The sequence below is a fragment of the Chiloscyllium plagiosum genome, unplaced genomic scaffold (assembly GCF_004010195.1).
Source record: "Chiloscyllium plagiosum isolate BGI_BamShark_2017 unplaced genomic scaffold, ASM401019v2 scaf_14226, whole genome shotgun sequence".
Lineage (NCBI taxonomy): Eukaryota > Metazoa > Chordata > Chondrichthyes > Orectolobiformes > Hemiscylliidae > Chiloscyllium > Chiloscyllium plagiosum.
This window is the reverse complement of record NW_025215027.1, coordinates 31504-54157: the sequence shown is the minus strand read 5'-3', so window position 1 is coordinate 54157 and position 22654 is coordinate 31504. Positions and strand designations below refer to the sequence as shown.

The 22654-nt window shown below is 39.7% G+C and overlaps 1 long non-coding RNA gene across 1 annotated transcript; it reads right to left on the bottom strand.

Annotated features, from left to right (window-relative positions):
- Window positions 1-379: 379 nt before the first annotated feature.
- LOC122548120 lies at window positions 380-12993 on the bottom strand. Its single transcript, XR_006311175.1, has 4 exons — window positions 12975-12993; window positions 10782-10852; window positions 2860-2928; window positions 380-614 (listed from the first exon to the last, which is right to left on the bottom strand). It is a non-coding gene; the product is annotated as an uncharacterized LOC122548120 (long non-coding RNA).
- Window positions 12994-22654: the final 9661 nt, after the last annotated feature.

The window sequence follows — 22654 nt, the reverse complement described above, 5'->3', positions numbered from 1 at the left end:
GTTGTGATGTTTTCTATTTCCTACACCAGCCATCCTCATGGCCAATTTACTACTACTTAACATTCAATTATTGAATTTATCTAAACTGGTTTTGAATCAAGGCCCGATATGTAGTAGGTAAAGGTGTGATTCCAGTGCTCATTTCAAAACAAATTTAAACCAAATGATTTTCAAAAAGTAATTATTTACTTACTGCAAAGTTAAAAAAAATCACACAACACCAGGTTATAGTCCAACAGGTTTATTTGGAAGCACTAGCTTTTGAAGCGCTGCTTTTTCATCAGGTGGTTGAAGAAGCAGTGCTCCAAAAGCTAGTGATTCCAAATAAACCTGTTGGACTATAACCTGGTGTTGTGTAATTTTTTTAACTTTGTCCACCCCAGTCCAACACCAGCACCTCTGAATCATTACTCACTGCAAGTTTTGCAAGACACGGTGGAATTATAAAGTGTGGAATGCACTTCCTCACTCCCTGAGAAAATTGTTCGAGTTGCAGATCCTCCAATGATACTTTTTCAAAGGCTGACAGAAATGTTGTTGTGATGAGGAGGAAGGCCAAAGAGGTAACAGTGTAAGGAAGGAGCAGTCCATCCTTCAGCAACAGGGGCAACATGCTGTGGGTACAACAAAATAAAGAATTTTCATTCTTACTCAGAAATACAAGAAACATAACGTTCATTAAACTAAAACTATACAATAAGTTGGACTGATCTCTGGATTAGGGAAAGACTTGTTACGTATCTCCTAAAAAGAAAAACTGGATGGTATCAAAGGCTGAAAATATAAATGACTTTCATTAGTGTTATGAATATGGGCCTTTGTAAGATAGTTATGTTTAAACATTCTTTTTAAAATTAGGGTAAAGCAAAATGTCCTGGAATGGAGCATGGTGAACTGTGCCTGTGAACAGACACAACTGATGTGCCCCATTAGGTCAGAGACCCAAGGTTACAACACATCTCCTGTATTCCTGATGAAGGGCCTTTGCCCAAAACATCGATTTTCCTGCTCCTCGGATGCTGTCTGAACTGCTGTGCTTTTCCAGCACCACTCTAATCCAGAATCTGGTTGCCAGCATCTGCAGTCCTTGTTTTTACCTAGTTAATTTCTCCAGGACGTGGTTTTAATTTCATTTTCCAACAGCTATAGTATTTTGATTTTGAGCCAATGTAGAGCTGGTTTATGGTTTATAGAAATTCAAGCACCAGTTTTTATACCTAGCCCCAAAGAATGTCAGAAATAAAAACAGAAATCACGATAGAAACCCAGCAGGTCTGGCAGCATCCTTGGGAAGAAAGCAGAGTTATTGTTTGAGTTCCAGTGGTTCTTCCTCAGTGTAGTACCGATGTTCTGTTCTTTCTATGCCTCACTGGGGTAGCACACTGGAAATCAAGTCCTGAGATTCCTGAAATTGTGATACAAGCTTTAACTTTTGTGCAAGTAAGGTCTGCAATTTACCTCCCTGACAGACTTGGATTAATTGAAAACATGGATCAGTTTTCTGTACTTAATTACTATTTACTACAAATAAGTAATGTTCTAACCACAAATAAACATGAGTTTGAACATGTAACTCTACTAATTAAAACTCAAATACTCCTACACAGAGACAGATAAAGAAAAGAAAAATGGTGTTACTGATAGAGGGGAAAATATACTGAGGAAACAATTCAATGGCACCTGTCCACAGGAATTAATAGATAGTTCCCTTTGTTTCTCAAAGTCCTTTAGCTCTCTTAGCTTTTACTTCACATTTATTTCACTTCTTCATAGCAGGCTTGACTTACTGGTTAAAAGCAATAGCTTATAATAACTGGCTTTCTTTAGCTTCAGGTATTTGACTACACACACCACTGCCCCTTCCAGAGTCCAAAGGCTTCTCACTAACATTCACCCCTACAAGATGTTTAGTAACCCAAGAGCCAATCGTAGAGTTGTCATCATGCTGATGACCTAGAAATGAATTCAGTTCCACAAACCAATCAACAACCTGTTACTAGCCAAATCTCTGAATGTAGACACTCTGTGGCCATGATGTCTCCTATTAATCATCTCCCGTTGCTTGCAAAACAACAGTCAAAAATGACCCACAATGAATTTCAGTAAATTACTTTTAAAAAGTACAGCAATTCCTTCCTCAGCCCTTTGTTTAAAACTGTCCTTCTCCTAATGTAGGCCACATTCAAAAATAAAGTAAAATAAAAAGATACAAAAATAGACTTCAGAGACCAAGGTTGGTGCATTGCTGCTGGAAGTTAATTTGATTATACTCAGAAATGGCATTTAAAAAGACATGGAAAACTTACCCTGGATTTAATAAAGAGAAGAGAATCTTTTGATGGCCACGAAAAATTTGGAGCTTTAGCTACAAGAATACCTATCTGCTGAGTGTGCGCTGTGGAGTAGAGATGTGGCAAAAAGCTTTTGGTTTATTATTGTGTTCACTGGTTAGTGAGGAACTGCCTATTCTGTAGCTTAGTGGACTAATTAAACCCACTAAATAACTTTCAGTTGATGTTCATTTCATATTTATTAGAACAGTAGAACTCTTTAAACATGACACCATATGCAATTCTTACCAGTGGCTTCTAACAGAATGGTAACAGCACAAACTCTGGAAACAGTGACCCAAATATTTAGAAAGTTTAAAAACCAACAGATGCTTGATGTTTATCAAAATCATATGCAAGGCAGAAGACTTACAAGGAAGACTTCTGACATCTTAAATTTGTTGTACATTAAACAGGAGAGGAAATGGAAAATCATCTGCAGTAAGACCAAGGCATTTCCACAGAATTTAGTCATTTAAAACTATTAATTAGTTTCCATTTAGAGATTTGAAAAAAGAAATGACCTCACCTAAAAGTTGACACAAGCAAAAACCAAGTTGCCATAAAAGGGATTTCATGTAGAAGCAATAATACAGGTCTGAAAACAAATTGAATAAAGACATATGATTAAAAATTTGCACAGAGCCGTACTGAAATATGGCAAGGAACATATGGGTTAACACACAGACCAAGATGATCAATGGTTCAGTCCCAGTCTGTACTTTGTTAGCTGACCTCAGCCAGGATAATATTAGGGGTATTATAAATGGTCTCAATATTTTTGTCAGCATAGCAATACCATTACAATTAAATATTAAGATGTGCTATCTGACAAATAACCATAAATACTCAATATAATGAGCAACCTGTTCACATTTGAATCGCAGAGCACATTGTTAGTTAGATCAGCCATAACCGTACTAATTGGAGGGGTCGAATGGCCTGCTCCATGTTTGTATGTATGTTATAGTCCAATAGGTTTATTTGAAATCACAAACTTTCGAAGTGCTGCTCCTTCATTACCTGTCAAAGGACTATCACCTGATGCCGTTGTGACTTCTGACTTTATCCACCTCAGTTCAACACTGGCATCTCCACATCATGTATGTATGTTGGCCTTGGAGATGACAGTTTAACCTATTAAGTCGCTGCAAATGCAATGCAATACTTTCCACTTAACGACTTTTCCCAGTTATCCAGCAAACTTCTTGACTTCAGATTATTATTGATTTCCTTTTGAAAAGGCACAATTGAATCTGCTTGTAACATACTCTCAAGGAGTGCATTCTAGGTCATAACCACTTGATAAATAAATCTGCTTTTCCATATATCGCCATTGATTTTTTTGGCCACTTACCTTACTGTCAGTATCCTTTGGTTCTTCTCTCCACTACTAATGGGAACATCTAGAGCCCTCATGATTTTGGATACCTTGATTAAATCTCTCAATTTTCTCTTTTGTAAGAAGAGCAACCCCAGCTTCTCTAATCTAATTATGAAGCTGAAATTCTTTACCCCAAAGCTATTCTCAAAGTTATTTGCACCACCTCTGAAGTCTTCACATCCACCCGATAATTGGACATAATACTCCAGTACAGGTCAATCCAGTGTTTCATGAACATCATCGAAACTTTGCTTTTGTTCTCCAAGCTTCTATTTATAAAGCCAGATATCTCTCATTCTTTCTAACCACCATCTTAACCTGCCCTACCACATTTAATGATTTGTGCACACAAACAGCTAGATTTGTTCTTGCAGCCATTAAACTAAACTAAAATGTGGAAATTGCCTCTCCTTGTTCCTCTTACCAAAAATATGACACTTTCCATTTATCTGCATTAAGATTTATCTACTACATGCCCTCCTATTCCACCAATATGTCTATCTCTCTCTCTCTCGATTTATCAGTAAAATCCTCTCAGTTGATAATACTTCCAAGTATTATGTCATCTGCAGTTTCTGAAATTGCATCCTATACACTCAAGTTTGGATTATTGATGTAGATCAAATAAAACAGTGGTTCTAATATTGATCCTGAACATCAAAAATGATTTATCTTTTGCAAGTTCATGCTGGCTTTCCTCAATTTAGCCATATTTGGCCAAGTGACTGTTAGTTTTATCCTGGATTGTTTTCAAAAGGTTTTCTCCATCATAGAGTTAAACTGATTAATCTGTTGTTACCAACATACTTTTTTTTGGTCAAGAGTATATATTTGCAGTTCTTCAGTTCTCTGGCCTCACCCTTGTATTAAGGTTTGGAAAATTATGTCCAGTACTGTCCCAGTTTTGTCCCTTACTTCCAATAGCATCTCTGAATATAATGCATCTGATCCTGTTGGTTTTAAGTACAGCCAATCCTTCCAATATGTCCTTTCCATCAATTCTTGACTCATCTAGTATCTCAATTACATCCACTTTCACTACATGTTTGGCTTCATTTTCTTTACTAAAGTGAGATGCAAGTACTTATCTACTATCTTAGCTATGTCTTCTACTTCCCTGAAATAGCTACTTTTAGATCCCTAAATCACACCCAATTTTTCTCCGATTTTCATTTTACTTCTTATATGCTTACTGACCACTAATGGCTTCCCATTTTTCTTAGCTGCCAGTCTTCACTTATACTGACTTTCCGAACAAGAACAATGCCAACCTCTTCCTGAAAACATCACTTGAGTGTATCTTAGCACCAGTTAGTGCTCTCAGGAAAGAAACAGGAAATATGCAGTTTCCTGCTAATTTTGTGGCCCTCTGCCCCCTCCAACTCCTGTCCCTCTGCACTAATGGCAGCAATGTGGCACAAACCTTACTGCTGAGGAAAAATCTCAGGAAGGCTAGAAAGTGCATGGAAAAGAATTGGGGCCAATTGCAACATTGCTGAGCATTAGCCTCATTCAGTTTGTAGCACTGTTGCTTCAGTCAAAAGCTTGTGGGTTCAAATCCACTCCAAAATTTGAGAATATTATTTAATAAGAGAATGCTCCAGAGGAACTATCCTTCAAATAAACATTGAAATGTGGCGCTGTTCTTCTAATGTGCATGTTAACAATCCAATGGCATTACTTAAAGAAGAAAGAGTTCAACAGACACCCTAGCCCACCACCAACCCAAAATCATCAGTTATTCATCATCTAATATACAAAATGGCCACTACATTTGGCTACATAAAAGGCACGTGATATTTAAATAACCCAATGTATGTAAAGTGTGCAGTAGAATGAAATTGAATGTTAATGATAATGTACTTGGTGATGTAACTCGGACATCAACAGTCGCATGCTATCAAAAGTTAAAAAGAGGAATGGACAAACTATATTGAAGAGTTGTAGTCAGTATTCTGAAAATTAGAATGTAAATAAATAATCTACAGGATCCACGCAGGGTCAGAATAAGGCAAAGACGGAGATGCAGCAGACTCAAATACGAACAGTCAAGACAAGCAGAGCAGCCTTGAGTGCAATACAGACATCAGTTCAATACATTGTCTACAATCAAACTAAGCTCACCCGTAATAAACGGCCACTTAAGTAAAACATCAGTGAGCCGCCGATCCCTATAGAATCATATCCTAGAAAAAGACAGTGCATTCAGGTAGGGTGCGAGAACATTAGAATAAAAAGTATGTATAATTTTAGAATAAGAAATTAAGCCAAGGAAGCAAATCTGTAGCCAGGTTTGATAAATTATTGCCAGTAACTGTGCTTTGGGCAGAAGGCTGCTCCGTTAATTTTATGGCAGCCAAATTGTCTTTTGACTGCCTCAAGGTTGGAATGAGATAGAGTAGACGCCTGTTTGGACAAACTGACAAATTGATATGTCAACTGGCAGGAATATCAGTGATCAGATTAGTCAGTAAATATAGAATCTCTAGTTATATTCAGTTAGGTAAGTAATATAAACTTTATAAATAAATGCTCCATTCATTTTTAGCTACTCTACACAGCGTGGCTTAGCACATTCTGCCCAATTCTCTTTTATAAAATGAACAGACATTAAATTAATTGTTTAAAAAAAAAATTCTCAGACTTTTGGATAATTCATACTCAACTGCCTATATCTCATTCATATCTATTCCCACAGTAATTTGTGCTGGGCCTAAAACTTTTACAATTTACATCTGTTTCCGTGCTATACATCTCCATGACTTCGATGAAGAGAGCGAAGGCATGGTAGCTAAATTTGCAGAAGAGATCAAAATATATAGGCAAGTTTGTTGTTAGTACGGCATAAACAGGTTTCAGGTGTTAAGTTTGCATAGATAGGTTAAGTGAGTGGGCAAAAATACTGGCAGATGAAGTATAATGTGGGAAGCTGTACTTTGGCAGGAATAATGATAAAAAAATGGATTACTTATATAGAAAATGACAGCTCAATCCCACAGTACAAAGGGATTGATGTGTTCTAGTATGTCATTACCATGGATCAGGACCTCTAAGACATTTTAACTTGCAATTCCAAAATCCGTGTTTTAAAAGAGGGCTGATACAGCCAAATGTCTGCAGATGTAAATTAAATGCCTTCCTGGAGAGTACCACCTAGAGAATGTCACGCCCAAAAATGCTAAGAGGAACTTCAAACAACATTTCAAAGGAGGAAATAGGTAAATGAAAACAGACTGGATTGTGACCTCGTTTGTCTAGAAAATAAGGGGGCTGATAAACCCCCTGTTCAACAGCTAACTACCCTCTGTGAATTATATCCCAAATTGCCAACACATTGTGTTTTTCTCTTTGGAGAATGTATATGGACAGGGTTTTTAAAAAAAGTTTCAATTGTACTGGAGTGTTCTAGTGGGACTGAGGCTTATTTCTGCTGGTGTGTACCAGTCTGGGTTTGAAGAAAAATCACTGGGCTTGAAGTGTTAACTCTGCATTCTGAAACTGGCAAAACTCAGCAGTCTGGCAGCAATTTCTGTTTTTGCTAACTAGATTGATACCTATAATGAGTGGGTTCTCTTACAAGGATAGGCTAGACAGGCTGCACTTGTTTCTACTGGAATTTAGAAGAATGAGAGGTGACCTGATTGAAGTATATGAGATCCTGAATGGTCTTGACAAGGTGTGGAATGGGTGTTTCCTCACATTAGTCAGTCCAGAAATAGGGGACACTTCTAAATTTAGGGGGTCACCCTTTTAGCAGAGATGAAAAATTTTCTTCCAGAGAGTTATGCACCTTTGAAATACTGTGCCTCAGAAGGCTGTGGAGTTAGAGTGATTAAATATTTTTAAGGGGGCAGCGTATAGCTTCTTGTTAGGCAAGAGAAGCCAAGATTATTAGTGGTAAAAAGTATGTGGTATTTGAAACTTAAATTAATCAGTTTGATTTTATTCAATGATGGAGCAGGCTTGAAAGGCTGAAAAGTCTATTTATGCTCCTATTTTGTATGTTTGCATTTTCAGGTTAGGCAGACACCAAATAAGACCGTATATTAAGATATGACAGAGTCTGTTAGGAGGTGGGAAACATCACAGAATAGTCATTCTTTTCCAAAGCTAGGTTCCAGCCTAATTTTTCCAAGTTACTGAACTGAAGCACTACACCACTGCTCTGGTGGATAACTGAGCAAAGGTCAGAGATAAAACTGAGAACCTTCTTAATTTTTAATAGTCTAATATCTCAGTACACAGTGCATTTACTCACTGCGCTTTCACAGCTAGTCAGTTAAAATTCATTATGTGGACAATTATCTAACATTGGGACAAATCATCTATTCATTAGCTTAAAACATCAATTTAGCTCAGTTAGTAACATTGCTGGGTCAGGAGTTGAGTCCAAGCCTTTTTGAGTCCAAGATATTTAATGCTATATGATCTTTATCAGTCATGTGTTTGTAGTTCACATCTTGGCATTCCTGGCAACTGCAGCATCACAAAAAAAGACGTTCACAAAGCATAGGTAGTTGAGTTCATCATGTATTATGTAATACATTTTCCAATTACAAGAAAAAAGTCAAGTTTTTTTGGTAAAAGAGACTTTGTGATGAGTTTCTAATTAAGTTTCTAAGACCAATATTGGAACTGACAAAATTGATCCAGTTAAATTATTTGTTCATCGAGAAATTCAAATGCTGAGGGATAAATTTTGTATAATCAGTTATGGCTAGGAAGTGAGATAAATTGGTTTAAATCTATGGAATAAGACCATTATGTAGTATAAAGGGGTTTATTTCTGAAGATAGCAAGGACTGAGAGATATTGTAAGAAAATGAATAGATATGTTTGGTATTTCAAGAAGTGGTGGATTTGTCTCTGAAGGAAATTCCCATATCATTAATGTCTGTGATTTTACCTGAAGCATTGCAATTTCATGAAGAATGTGAAAGTAGGATGAGAATCTTACCTGTAAAGAAACACATGCCTAACTCTCTTTCAAAATTGAAGAATGGCAGCACTTGGTGTATGAAGGAATATCTGCAATATTACATTTCTACAAAACAGGTCTATCATGAGTAACTTTAAATTCTGCACATCCCCACCCCCATTCCACTGCTAACCAACAATGCCTCACATTTAGTCTTGATCGCAGCACCTCTAGCGAAGCCATAGTTCCTCAGCCAGTTCTGTATGTGTGAGAAAGTGTTATTGAACGTTACAACTATGGGTCTGCAGTACCCCAAACCCAAAGCCAAAGCTGTTCTTGCCAGTCAAATGCTCTTCCCAGTAGAAAGTGGAGCGAAATGATTTACTTTGTTTCTACTTGACTTTAATCTCGCTCTCATCTGGAAAATTATTGTGTTAACCAAGGCCATTAACAGCTTAAATCATGGAAACTTCCAGTCCTTTATATCTCTATACTACAGCAGGCTGCACATTTACTCATTTAACCAATGAGTTTTCCCAATTGTTTTGAAAACAAACCACAGGAGCAAAGAATAAGAGGGACACCTAGTAAGAGAGTAAAGCTCACCTTTAATTAAACATTTCTAAGCAATTTATTAAGTTGTGCAAATCTCTCTTTCTCTCATTATATAGCATCATGTTGTTTTTCATAGTATGTTAGCTTATAGATGTTGCAAACTAAGTGCCACATAACTAAAGTACAGCATGTTCTTTCCAAGGCAGCTGACTGCCTCAAGTCTCTGATTCCGCTTAATTGAAAGATCACAGCAAACCAATTTTAAACGCTAACCCAAAACACATGATCTGCTGAAGGTTTCAAATCCCCGTGTATTTTAACAATACAACGGCCTCAATGAACTTAAAAGAGAAAGCTCACTCACTGAGCCAATGCTATAATAGGAGTTATTGACATGCTCATTGCTATGGTGAGATGATGGTTTAGATACATACTGGGACTAGACATTTTGTGTAACTCACATTTTATGGCAGACAAGATTTCATGAATGAACAAACTTCCAAATTTTATATTCATGCTGCAGGAAAATAATGATGAGGAGGTGGTTGAGGGGTGACTTTATAAAGTTTTATAAAATCACGAGGGGCATAGTTAAGGTGAATAGTAAGGATTTTCTCCCCCTAGGGCAGGGGGAGTTCAAAACTAGGGTGCATATTTTTAAAGGTGAGAAGAGAAAGTTTTAAAAAGCACATGAGGAGCAACTTTTTATTTTTACAGAGTAGTTCATATGTGGAATGAACTACCAGAGAAAGTTGTGGATGCAGGTTCAGTTACATTTAAAAGACATTTGGGTAAATACACGGATAGGAAAGGTTTGGAAAGATCTGGGCCAAAGGCAGGCAAGTGGGACTAGTTTAGTTTGGGAACATGGTCGGGGTGAACTAGGTGGACCAAAGGGTCCGTTTCCATGCTGTACGACTGAGTAAAACGAGGGATGGCCACATAGAATGCAGAGACAAACAAAAACAAGGGGAGAAAAGACCTTTTTGTTTTAGAAACTAATTATTACAATACTGTACTAAGATTAGAAGATACAACCGCATGTTGCGGTAGTAGCTAACAAACAAGGAAGATCTCAGGTTCAGTCTCTCAGCTGTGCTTTGACTGAAATAACAGTTATAGAGATACAATGAGCCACAATCATAAATGGATGAACAATGACTGTCATTTGAGCCAACATCCTGCGTATTCCTGATGGAAAGTGCATACTGAACTAAGGGGACTGCAAGCTCGTTGCAATGTCCCCCCCCCCTCCCTCAACCCAGAGTTCAATCATTCATCTGTGTTCACTGTGAAAACTCATCAAGAACAGCCAGTAAGAGACTTTCAAAATCTGTCAGCATTGAGGAAATCATATTGCACGAGTGTCAACACTTCAACAGAAAAAGGAAAAATTAAGGCCAGAGACTTAAAATGTTGGTTTCAAATCTTTCACAGCATTAACAAATTTACCCTTAACACTGGAAAGTCCTTAACATGTCCTAATTAAATGACAGCAGCAAGATATGAATTGTCCTTATTTAATCTGCTGTTCATCGGATGATTAATAAATTTCTATCCCAGGACATTAAAATTACAGATTTTCAAAACTTACAGAGCAGCCAGAAGTATAGACTTCTCATGAACTTGGAAAGAAAACAGGAAGAATGACAAGGAACAGTTCACCTAGAAATTGAAAAAAAAATTTAATTTCAATTTGTGTCCATTAAAAATTGCAAGAAATCGTCACCTAAATTCTCCTACTAGCTCAACTTTTACCTTTTCAAAGGCATTCGCTTATTCAAAATTGACTTAAAGCATTAAATGCTCCTGTCTTTACAGATGAGACCAAACCTGCTGAGTATTTCCAGCACTTTGCTTTGTTTCAGCTTCACAACTGCCAGCAACCCCTGATATTTCTGTGTGAGCTCAGGCCAGTGCTAATTACTGGTCAATACCTAGTTGACAAACAACCCCTGGAAATGTATCATTCCACAGGTGGGATCTGTTCTGTTATGATTCCCTTTAAACATGGCTGCTAATATCAGAAGTACAACTGAGAGCAGTTGCCAAGTGAAATCTGGAAAAGACTAACAATTTTAAATTGTGTACTTTCATTTAATGCAGAAAAGTTGGCTTTACACTGCCTCCCAGTTGAGGTAACTTACATTCACTTATGGCAGTGGTGAGCAATCCATCCTGTCCAGCTAGAATGCAAACTACAGCAGTTAAGCAGCTCATGAAAGATGTCTGAACAACAGAAGAAAAATCTAGTCTAGGGAACATAGTTGAGGGAAGGTGGGCTGCAAATGATGTGAGACTGTATTATGAGATCCACTGGCTTGGACAGTGTCAGTAAGATATTCCATAATTCCCTGCAGCAACTCATACTTATTATAGCAATAAGGAAGGGCCCTAGGTTAGGAGGGAAGGTCAAATGTATTACCACATTCGCTATAATCTGCTACCTCTTAGATTAAGGTTGAAGCAACACTTGTTGGCCAGTATCTTGATGCTACATCATTGTACAAAAACGGAGCTTTTAAGATACCTCATATGCTAGAATAGTAGTGGTCAAATTATGGTCTGGCTACCATTCACCGGAAGCTTCAGTAGACAGACCTCACCTCATGGTTTCAATTCTCTGCTCATGGACTGTCTATAGGATATTGACCAAACATGTGCTTTGCTCTTTTTTTTGCTTTTAACAAAAAGGTGTATCAATATTTTGTTTGGAGGCCAATCTATCTCAACACCCATCCCAGTGTGAAAGGGTTCAAATAAACAGTGTACTTTTGTTCTTTTTCCTGTAGCAAACCACTTGGCAATAATTCCCTCAGTGGCATAATCAAAATCAAAGAAAAATTAAAGACTTGCATTATATAGCTCACTGTTGTAGACTTTAATGTATTTCCATAATTAATCCTTCAGATTTCTCAAAACCATGACACTATAGTTAGTCATTTCATAAGTATAGATTTTAAACAAGATTTTAGTAGAGAATAGTAACATTGTCTGAAGTAAATGATTTGAATTTGCTCAAGATTGTTCATAAATAGCTAAAGCTTCAGTACAAGTTCAGCATTTCAAGCATTTATCTGCATTTCTGATTCTCCCAAGACTGTCAGCACTTTTAGAATTGTAATGACTCACGAGACGTGTAGAGTTCAAGTTAATTATTGCTGTACTTTGAAACCTTACTCGTGACCAATCAATTTATAAATTCATTGTTAATAATTTTAAAAAGCAAATACTTTAAATTCCAAGTTACAAGCACTTTAAAGCAAATTAGTTGAAGTGGAAGTTGTGCTGTCAAGTGATTTCTTCGATTTTAATTTGTTTTCTCCCCTACTTCTTGCTGCCCTTCCTGTATTGAATTTATGTTGTACTTTGGAGCTGGTGGCTGCTCTCTGGAGTCTCAACCAAGCAAGCAGTCATTTTTGGCTAAAAACGTGTGTCGGTGGAGAAACCAATATGGACAGCATCACCACTGAGCCCGAGGTTGTCCGCATCCAAGAGGCACATATTCGATAACAGTCAGCAGACAGCAATCCGGAATGGAAACACGAGCTGAACTTTCCCCCTGCTGAAAGGCAATAAAGCCAATTATACAATCCCAACTATTGTCCCAGCAAAGATTAGCTAACTTAGCAGATGAACGCAAGAACCTGGAATCATCCCATCTGTATGACTTAGTATTACACTTAGCAGTGCCTTCAGATGCCAGGTCATCAAGAATAGTGTTGACGTTTTGTTTTAAACTGTGTCTGCAGAGTGCAGCTCACATTCCACAACACATGTTCCCTACCAGCCGCCAAGGGATCTTATAACATGATGGAATCCTGTCATTATCTGTCTTCACTTTCAATCCTCAGATACTGAGTTACATTCCCTGAGTAAGTGCCAAACTTACTTAGAAGGTCAAAATCTAAAGGTGAAAATTAAACTTCCTTGTTTGTAGCCTTTACTAAAAATTCTCTCACCACCCAACAAATTCTGTTTAAATATTTGCAGACAATAAAAAATCAGTCTGAAACTCTTGATAGCAGGATGTATAAATGCACTGCAGGAAGCAGCAACACAGAGCAAGAAGAACTTAGCGATAAATTAACTAATCCAGAGCCACAATGGATGTGTCAGCATTCCTTGGATGAGTAAAGGGAAAGATTGAGGCAGCATTTTCATTGCTGATCACTATCTAGTGATGTTTACTGAAAAGCAAGTAAATGCAAATAGTATACTCTTGAGAAATGCAGCATTGGCTAGACTAGAGGGGAGATATAGCTTATGTAGGGTCTTAAAAGGAATGGCTAGTGAGATAGTTGTCAAAATGGTTTTAATTTAAAAGGTTCCCTTGATTCAAGGGCAGTCCCATTCGATTGGAAGGTAGTGAATGGAATGCTTTTATTCAAAAAGGGAGGGAGTCAGAAAGCAGGAATCGACTGGCTAATTTGCTTAACACCTGTCACACTGAAAATGCTAGAAACCATTGTTAGTAGAATTATAGCAAGGTAAATTCAAGGTGATCAGGGAGAGTCAACATGGTTTAGTGAAAGAGAAATCATGTTTCACCAATCCATTGGAATTCTTTGAAGTGGTTATATATACTGTGGTTAAAGAGGAACTTATGGATGTACTGTACTTAGATTTCCAGAAAGCATTTGATAATTTTCCACATCAAAGGTTATTGCAGAAAATGTAAGTTCATAATGTAAGAGGCAACATATTGGCATGGAGAGAAGATTGACTGGCTAACTAGAAGCAGAGAGTAGGTATAAGTGAGTCTTCTTCAAGGTTGGAAAAATGCGTGGTACAGGAATTGGTGCAGGAACCTCAACAAATAATGATTTGTATAAATCACTTGTAGGAAGGGATAGAAGGTTTGCTTGCCAAATTTGCAGATGACATAAAGATAGATAGAAAGGTTGTCGAGGGATATAAGGAAGCCAGAAAAAAAATATAGACAGATTTATAAGTGGGCAGGTTTGTGGCAAATAATGGGAAAATGTGAAATTGTCCATCTGGCAGGAAGAATGAAAAGAAGCATTTAAATCAAAAATGGTGGGAGATTACAAAGTTCTGAGATGCAAAGGGGTCTGGGTGTCCTCGTGCATGAATCGCAAAAGGTTAGTGTGCAGGTAGAGCAAGTAATTTAGAAGGTTAATAGAATGTTACCATTTATTATGAGGGAAAATAAATACAAAAGTAGGGAGGTTATGCTTCAGTTATATAGGGCACAGGTGAGACCATATCTGCATAGTGTTGGCCACCTTCTTTAGGAAAGATGTAAATATACTGGAGGGAGTTCAGAGAAACTTTACCAGAGTTATAGTTGGAATGAGCGAGTTATCTTAGAGAAAAAGTTGGATAGGATCAGCATGGACTCTGGAAGAGTAAGAAGTGACTTGATTGAAACACAAAAGAGCTTGAGAGGTCTTGACATGGTAGAAGTGGAAAGGATGTTTCTTCTAATGGGAGAATTGAGAACTAGAGGTCACTGGTTTAAAAATCAGGGGTTGTCATTTGGAATAGAGAGTAGGCTTTTTTCCCCATTTTAGAAGGTTGAGTATCTTTGAAACGCTCAGATAGAAAGATAACAAATTCAGTCTTTAAATACTTTGAAAGCAGAGTAGATAAATTCTTCTAAAGCCACAGGTGAAAGTTATATGGGAATGCAGATTTAAGGATACAATCTAATCAGACATGATTTTATTGAAGGCTCAATGGCCTAGGTCTGCTGTTAATTTGTGTTTATATGTGACACCAACATTTTGGTGTCTCAATTAAGTGCCTATTTTTTCAAGAAAGAATCAAAGAAGAGAATGTTAACAGACTATTTAACAGACGGATAGTAGGGATTAAAAATACAGATCTACCTGATTCAGACATTCACACATCCATTGAGTCACAGCATGAAACAGACCCTTCCGTCCAACTTGTCTGCTCTAGTATCCTAAACTGCTCTAGTCCCATTTGCCACATATCGCTTTAAATCCTTCCTATTCATGTACCCATCAGATTCATTTTAAATATTATAATTGTATCCGTCTCCACTACCTCTTCTGGTAGCTCGTTCCATACGTGCATCACCCTCTGCGTGACCAGGTTTTTCCTGAGGTCCCTTTTAAATCTTTCCCCTCCCACCTTAGGTTTATGCCATTGAAATGGGGAAATGGAATGAAAAACAAACATATATAGCCACATAAATCACATATCAGATATCTTCTTTAACCCCAACTAAAGATATCCACTACCAAAGGTGACAAAACCTTCAACTGTGTGCAGCCAATTCCTGCCTTTCTTTTAACACTTCTGCTCTCACCAACTCATCTCTCACAGAACAGCGATCGGATTCCCCTTGTCCTTCACTTTTCATCTCAACACCATACACATTAAAAATATTCTCTTCAGCCATTAGGCTTTTTTCAGTATTCTGAATATTGCTTAAAATTATTGAATAATCTGTTTCAATGTGCTGAATTGAATATTGTTGGGCAATGCACTCCACAACTCAATAACTATTAGTGATTTTAGAGATGATTTGTACCTCAGGTTTTCGGTCAGGTTCTAAGTTTGCTCACTGAACTGGTAGATTTGTTCTTAGACATTTCTTAGACATTTCGTCACCATGCTAGGTAACATCAGTGAGCCACCGATGAAGCGCTGGTGTTCTGACCTGCTTGCAATTTGTGTGTCTTGGTCTGTTGTGGTGGGTGACATCACTTCCAGACCCCATTTACCAACCTCTCAGAAAAAGAATTGGAAGAGGTATCACCCACCACAACAGACCAAGACACATAAATAGCAAGCAGGACAGAACACCAGCACTTCATTGGAGGCTCACTGATGAGGTTGTAAAAACAATGACTGCAGATGCTGGAAACCAGATTCTGGATCAGTGGTGCTGGAAGAGCACAGCAGTTCAGGCAGCATCCAAGGAGCATGGTGACGAAACTTCTGAGAATAAATCTATCAGCGCAGGAGCAAAAGTATAACGGTAGCTGCAAAAACCTTCTCTAAAATTGTAAAAACCTATGGGTGCAATACGCTCAAATTAGCCCAAAGATGGGAAACCAATACCATCTGACTGAGCACCACCTGCCAACAACTGTACTTCCTACAGGAATACCTCAGGAATCAGGCATTACCACAATGTGTCAAATACAAAACCAATCTCACCACCCCATAAGCCAGAAGAACAGCAGAACAGAAAGGCCACAGGATTCTACGAGAAATGACAAATGATGCCCACAACCGGCTCCACAAATACGATCAAGACACTGCGCGCCAATAAACACTGCACACTAATTCGGCTGACCATGAATGGACAAGTACGCTAGAACGAGCCATCAACACTGAACAACAGCAGACCAAGACAAGGAAAAGACTAGCCCTACAAGAAAAACTGGTACAGCAATAACATGGACAATTCAGAGACTTGAATAAAGAACCATTGGATCGACCACTCATAGACATGGAAAAAGCTGTCCGAGTACGAGGAATGAACTTCAATCACAGGAACGCAGACAAAAAGGACTTCCTAACAGCATTTGAACCCACCCTGAAAGACAACGGACTTACAAAAGAAATCCAGCAGGCCATCAGACAGACAGTAACACCAACACTAAGTAGAAAGGTAGAAGGGAACACCCTCAACCCAAAGGAAAGGAAGGCCTTAGAAAGACTCAGAAAAGGCAAGAATATCGTAATCCTACTGGCAGACAAGGGGCACGTGACCGTCATCCTGAACAGAACACAATACACTGAAAAAACAAACACACAGATACCAATACCTACTAACAGGTGGCGATGGACCCAACTCCACAGCAAACTCTGAGGAAACTTTCCTGAAGAAGGGCTAATGCCCGAAACGTCGATTCTCCTGTTCCCTAGATGCTGCCTGACCTGCTGCGCTTCTCCAGCAACACATTTCCATCTCTGAGGAAACTACACAAGACAGGTAAAATTAACAAGACAGACTTCCAAAGAATGAAATCTGACTGATCCAACACGCCCGTTTCTATGGATTATCAAACGTACATAAACATGGGGTCTTCCCTCAGACCCATAGTCTCACTTCCTGGTATACTGACATACAGACTAGCAAAGGAACTACAACGCAAACTGAAACACCTAGTAGAAGACTTTGGCCACTCCGTCCACTCCACCCAGGAATTCCTTAACATCATCAAAGACACCAAGGTAGAAGACGATGAGGTTGTGGTTTCCTTCGATGTGACAGCCCTATTCACATCAATAAACATCACTCTAGCCAAAGAAACTCTGGCCTCACTGTTAGACGAACCAAGGACACAAACACCTGACAGCAACAACTCCATCAGCAAGGAGAGCATCCTCAAACTACAAGATCTGAGTCTCACAACCCACTTCACCTTCAAAGATACGATTTAAAAACGAATCAACAGGATACCCATGAGATTACAAATATCAGGATTCTTAGCAGAAGCAGTCATGCAGAGGTTAGAATGACCAGGCCTTCCCATGATCCCACCCAAGCTTTTGGTCCGCTGTGTGGATGATACCTTTGACATCATGAAACGCAACAAATTAGAAGAAACCCACAAACACATAAACAACATCCTTACTGTTATAAAGTTCACCAAAGAGGAAGAAAACAACAACAGATATCTCTTCCTAGAGGTCACAGTAGAATGAAAAACCAATGGAGAGTGGAAAATCACACACTCTGACCAGATACTCAATTACAGGAGCAATCAGGAGAAAGCGAGGACTGCAGATGCTGGAGTACCAGAATTGAAAAATGTGGTGCTGGAAAAACACAGCAGGCCTGGCAGCATCCGAGGAGGAGAATCGACGTTTCGGGCATAAGCCCTTCTTCGGGAAGGGCTTATGCCCGAAACGTCGATTCTCCTGCTCCTCGGATGCTGTCTGGCCTGTTGTGTTTTTCCAGCACCACATTTTTCAACTACAGGAGCAATCATCCCAACACCCAGAAACGGAGCTGCATCAGGACATAATTTAAACTAGCCAAAAAAATACAGCATCCAGGAATAAGAGAAGCCAAGGAAAAACATCCATACAATGTATTCAGGAACAATGGGTACCCAATTAGCACAGTCTGCTGATTCCTACACAGCAGACCTAAACAAAAGACACAATACGCCCAGAGACTCTAGCCACCCTGCCATACATTAAAGGTATCTCAGAGATGATGATCAGACTACTCTGGCCCCTAGGCATCATGGGAGCCCACAAACCTCCCACAACACTGAAACAGGTCCTGATGAATCTAAAGGACCCCATACCAAAAACCAGCAGAACAAATGCCATATACAAAATACCCTCCAAGGACTGCAACAAACATTACATTGGACAGACCAGCAGGAAGCTAGCCACCAGGCTACATGAGCACCAACTAACCACCAAAAGACATGATCAACTATCACTAGTACCCATACACATGGACAAAAGGGACACCAGTTCAACTGGGACAATACATCCATCCTGGGACAGGCTAAACAAAGATACACGTGGGAATTCCTGGAGACATGGCATTCAAACCGGAACTCTATTAACAACCATATCGATTTGAACCCAACTTACCAACCTCTCAGAAAAAGAACCAGAAGTTATATCACCCACCACAACAGACCAAGACACATAAATAGAAAGCGGGGCTCATGCAAAGCTTTTACATTGTAAAGAATTAACACATTGTGCCTAGACAGCACAGAATCTGCAGGACTGCATTCAACACAATAAGCCAACAAAGCACCCTATGACTGCTCCAGCAGGATAAGCAGAGAAACATGCACAGTTGATCATCCATGTGACCATACTAGTGGAGTACCCTAGGACTGTAGCTAGATAATCACATACAGGGTCATCTTTAACAAAACACAAACTAGCCTCACTATATGTGACAGCACACAATACTTGACATAAACATTCACAGGAACCACACCTGGCAGGGCTCCTGAGGGATTGCATCAGAGAGGCACAACAGAGGGGACAGAGAGCATATGGAAGGCATACACAGGAGGGAAGGAGAGAAAGCAAAGAATGGCATCCACTGAGAAAGAGAAAGTGGAAGAGGGACACAGCACCCAGAGGTGGGGGCCGCTTGCTGGGAGAGGGGCAGACCACCCAGAGGTGGGGACCTCCATAGGGAAAGGAGCACAGCACCCAGAGGTGGGGCCTCTATAGGGAAAGGAGCACAGCACCCAGAGGTGGGGGCCGCTTGCTGGGAGAGGAACAGAGCACCCGGGACCTGGAGAAGGTGATCAATAAAAGATATTAATCCATGAACGGCGCGTCTCCAGTCTAACCTGTCCCGGCAGCCGCTTACTGGTTACCTGTGCTCGATGTCCGCATCATCAAACTGCCCGGGGAGCGAGGAACCGTCCATGGAGCAGCTCGAGCCCCTCAACAGGGAACTATCAGAACACGAGGCGGCCATGGCTATGGCAGCTGCCCCGCTCCAAACTGCACCACATCACTAACCCGCAAACAAACGCGATTTCGAAACGCAGACCGCCACCCACCTGATCGTGACGACAGGAGTTTAACCCCTGAACATGACCAGCTGTCCTTTTCCATCCCGATCAGCAATAATCGGAATTTTTGAAAGAAGCATTTCTTCTTTCTAACATAAAACACTTCTTGATTCAGTGTGAATTGACAGAGGAAAACGAATAAACGAAACTAATTTCGTAATTGGTACTGTATAAGAAACAGCGCCTAGTTTTAAATCTGGTAACATTTCCACTTCAAACAAAAATAGAAAATGCTGGAGAAACTTCGTTCGAAACAAGGTCAAATTTCTCCAGCATTTGTTTTTGTTTGTTTTCAGACTGCCAGCACGCGCAGTTGTTTTATATATTCCATTTTCTTTATTCTCATTTCAAACCCGACCAATATTTTAGATCTTCCACTTGTAAATCCTACAACTCGACTCGAAATAAAAACTTCACGTCTGCTTAACTTGCTAAAACGATTGGTTGACTTTATTAACTACGGGGTGAAAAAGTTTAAAATCTGAATTCCTGAGCGGCTGGGTCAGGTACACAGAGGGAAAAATCAACTAGGCGAAAGTGAGGGCTGCAGATGCTGGAAATCAGAGTCGAGAGTGTGGTCAGGAATGATGAAGGACTGTCGATTCTCTTACTCCTCGGATGCTGCCTGACCTACTGTGCGTTTTCAGCACCACACTCTCGTTGCAGAGGGAAGTTGTTCGTTTTCAATTTTCTAACAGGTCACTTTTTGGATAGACTATAGAGATCCTTTTTATTTGGGTTACGTTTCCTACCAAAGAAAAGCTTGTTTCGGACAATGGTATGCGTTATGTTGTAAATAACGTTTAGATAATACAGGTGAGGTTCTGGAAACATAGGTAACCAACCCAACCCGCGCTCTCCACGCACAATGTTGCCAATTAGGTGACATCACGAATACCGACAGTGTAACGAGGATGCCTCCATTGTGGCGTCACAGACGTTAGGTGACGTCGCTGGGTCTGAGCCGCGTGCCGCGCGCAGGGCGGGGGATGATCGCAGTTGTACATTGATCAGCCGTTGCTAGAGGTGCATGAATTGTGCAGATGGACAAAAATACTTGGTCCTCCTCCCTCTGTTCGACTGAATGCGGCAACATCAAGGTTAATCGCAAATGGTGAGCATTTTCCATTTGAAACGGGCGGGGCAAATGAGAGCAAAAAACGATACTCTTCCCCTCCCCCCTGCAGTGCGATTGGATGCGCCTCTTTGCTTCGCTAAGTGTACTCCGACTGTGCGTGCTGTGAGATCCTGGACAGTCCTCCTGAGTGGCTCGGTTGGCCCGCCTTTTTTGAGATCTCACACCCCACCTCTGACAATGTGGCTTCCTTCCACATTGCAAAAGTCAGGCTGAATTGGAAGCAGACGGTGGGTGAAGATGCACAATTCCTGGTTGAGAGGACAATGTGATGCTGAAAATCTGCCTTTAAATGTGTTTTGAAATTTAATACTGGTTTGAATAAAACCACCACTATTAAATGGCAGTTTATACCTTCTTTACTTGCTTGATTTCATAAAACTTTGAAAAAAAATCCCATGACCCTTGTCAACTTGCCTGTGCAACTGTTTTTGAAAATGACCTTTTCTCCTTAGTGCCAATGAAATGCTGAGTGGAGAGACCACCAATAATATTGCAGAACAAAAGTCACGTGAGATGTATATTGGCTTTGCCGAGGGTAAGTCTTTCTCATGATTCAATAGACCAGGAGTAACTTACCTTGCTTTGCAGTTTGCTTGTAAAACAAATCTCCATGTCAGTGGTGTTTGAGCAAATCTTTTACTCATTCTTTCCGTTGACAGTACATGCCATGGACAGAATGAGACCAAAACAGTGATAGCATAACTGATACCAAAATATTGAGAGCCAGCTGTTAAAATCAGCATGAAAATGGCCTGGTGGTGACTTGTACTCTTTCTGGAAACCATCCTTAGTTTCCAGTTTTCCTGCTGTGATATTGTTATGATGTGGAGATGCCCGTGTTGGACTGGGGTTAAGAATATTGCTCTTAAAATAAAACACTGCTCCAGGCTAACTTGATACCTATGGCTTATATTCTTAATTTAAATCTCAATAAAACATAGTCAAGAAAGAATGCACTGTACTCACTATTGTAGATTTTTAGATTAGATTAGATTTTCTACAGTGTGGAAACAGTGCTACGCTTAAAAAACTGCATTTACTTCAATACATCCAGGAACATGGAACTTGGTTAAAGTGATGCCAGTATTTCAGAAAGGTGGTATGAGACGGGGGAGATACTAAATGAGTATTTTGCATGGAAAAGGACATGGAAGATATAGAATGTGGGGAAATAGATGGCAACATTTTGAAAAATATCCATATTACAGAGGAGGAGGAAGAGAAGATGCTGGATGTCTTGAAATGCATAAAAGTGGATAAATCCCCAGGACCTGATTAGGTGTACGCTAGAACTCTGTGGGAAGCTAAGGAAGTGATCGTTGGGCCCCTGTTGAGATATTTGTATTAACGACAGTCACAGTTGAGGTGCTGGAAGACTGGAGGTTGGCTAATGTGATGCCACTATTTACGCAAGGTGGTAAGGATAAGCCATGAAACTAGAGACTGGTCAGCCCGGCGTCGGTGGTGAGTAGGTTGTTGGAGGGAATCCTGAGGGTCAGGATTTACATGTATTTGGAAAGGCAAAGACTGATTAGGGATAGTCAGCATGGCTTTGTGCATGGGAGATCATGTCTCACAAACTTGATTGAGTTTTTTGAAAAAGTGACAGAGGGTTGATGAGGGCAGAGCAGTGGACGTGATCGATATGGACTTCAATAAGGTGTTCGACAAGGTTCTCCATGAGACACTGGTTAGCAAGGTTAGATCTCATAGAAGGAGGAGAAAGTGAGGACTGCAGATGCTGGAGATCAGAGCTGAAAATGTGTTGCTGGAAAAGCGCAGGTCAGGCAGCATCCAAGGAGCAGGAGAATC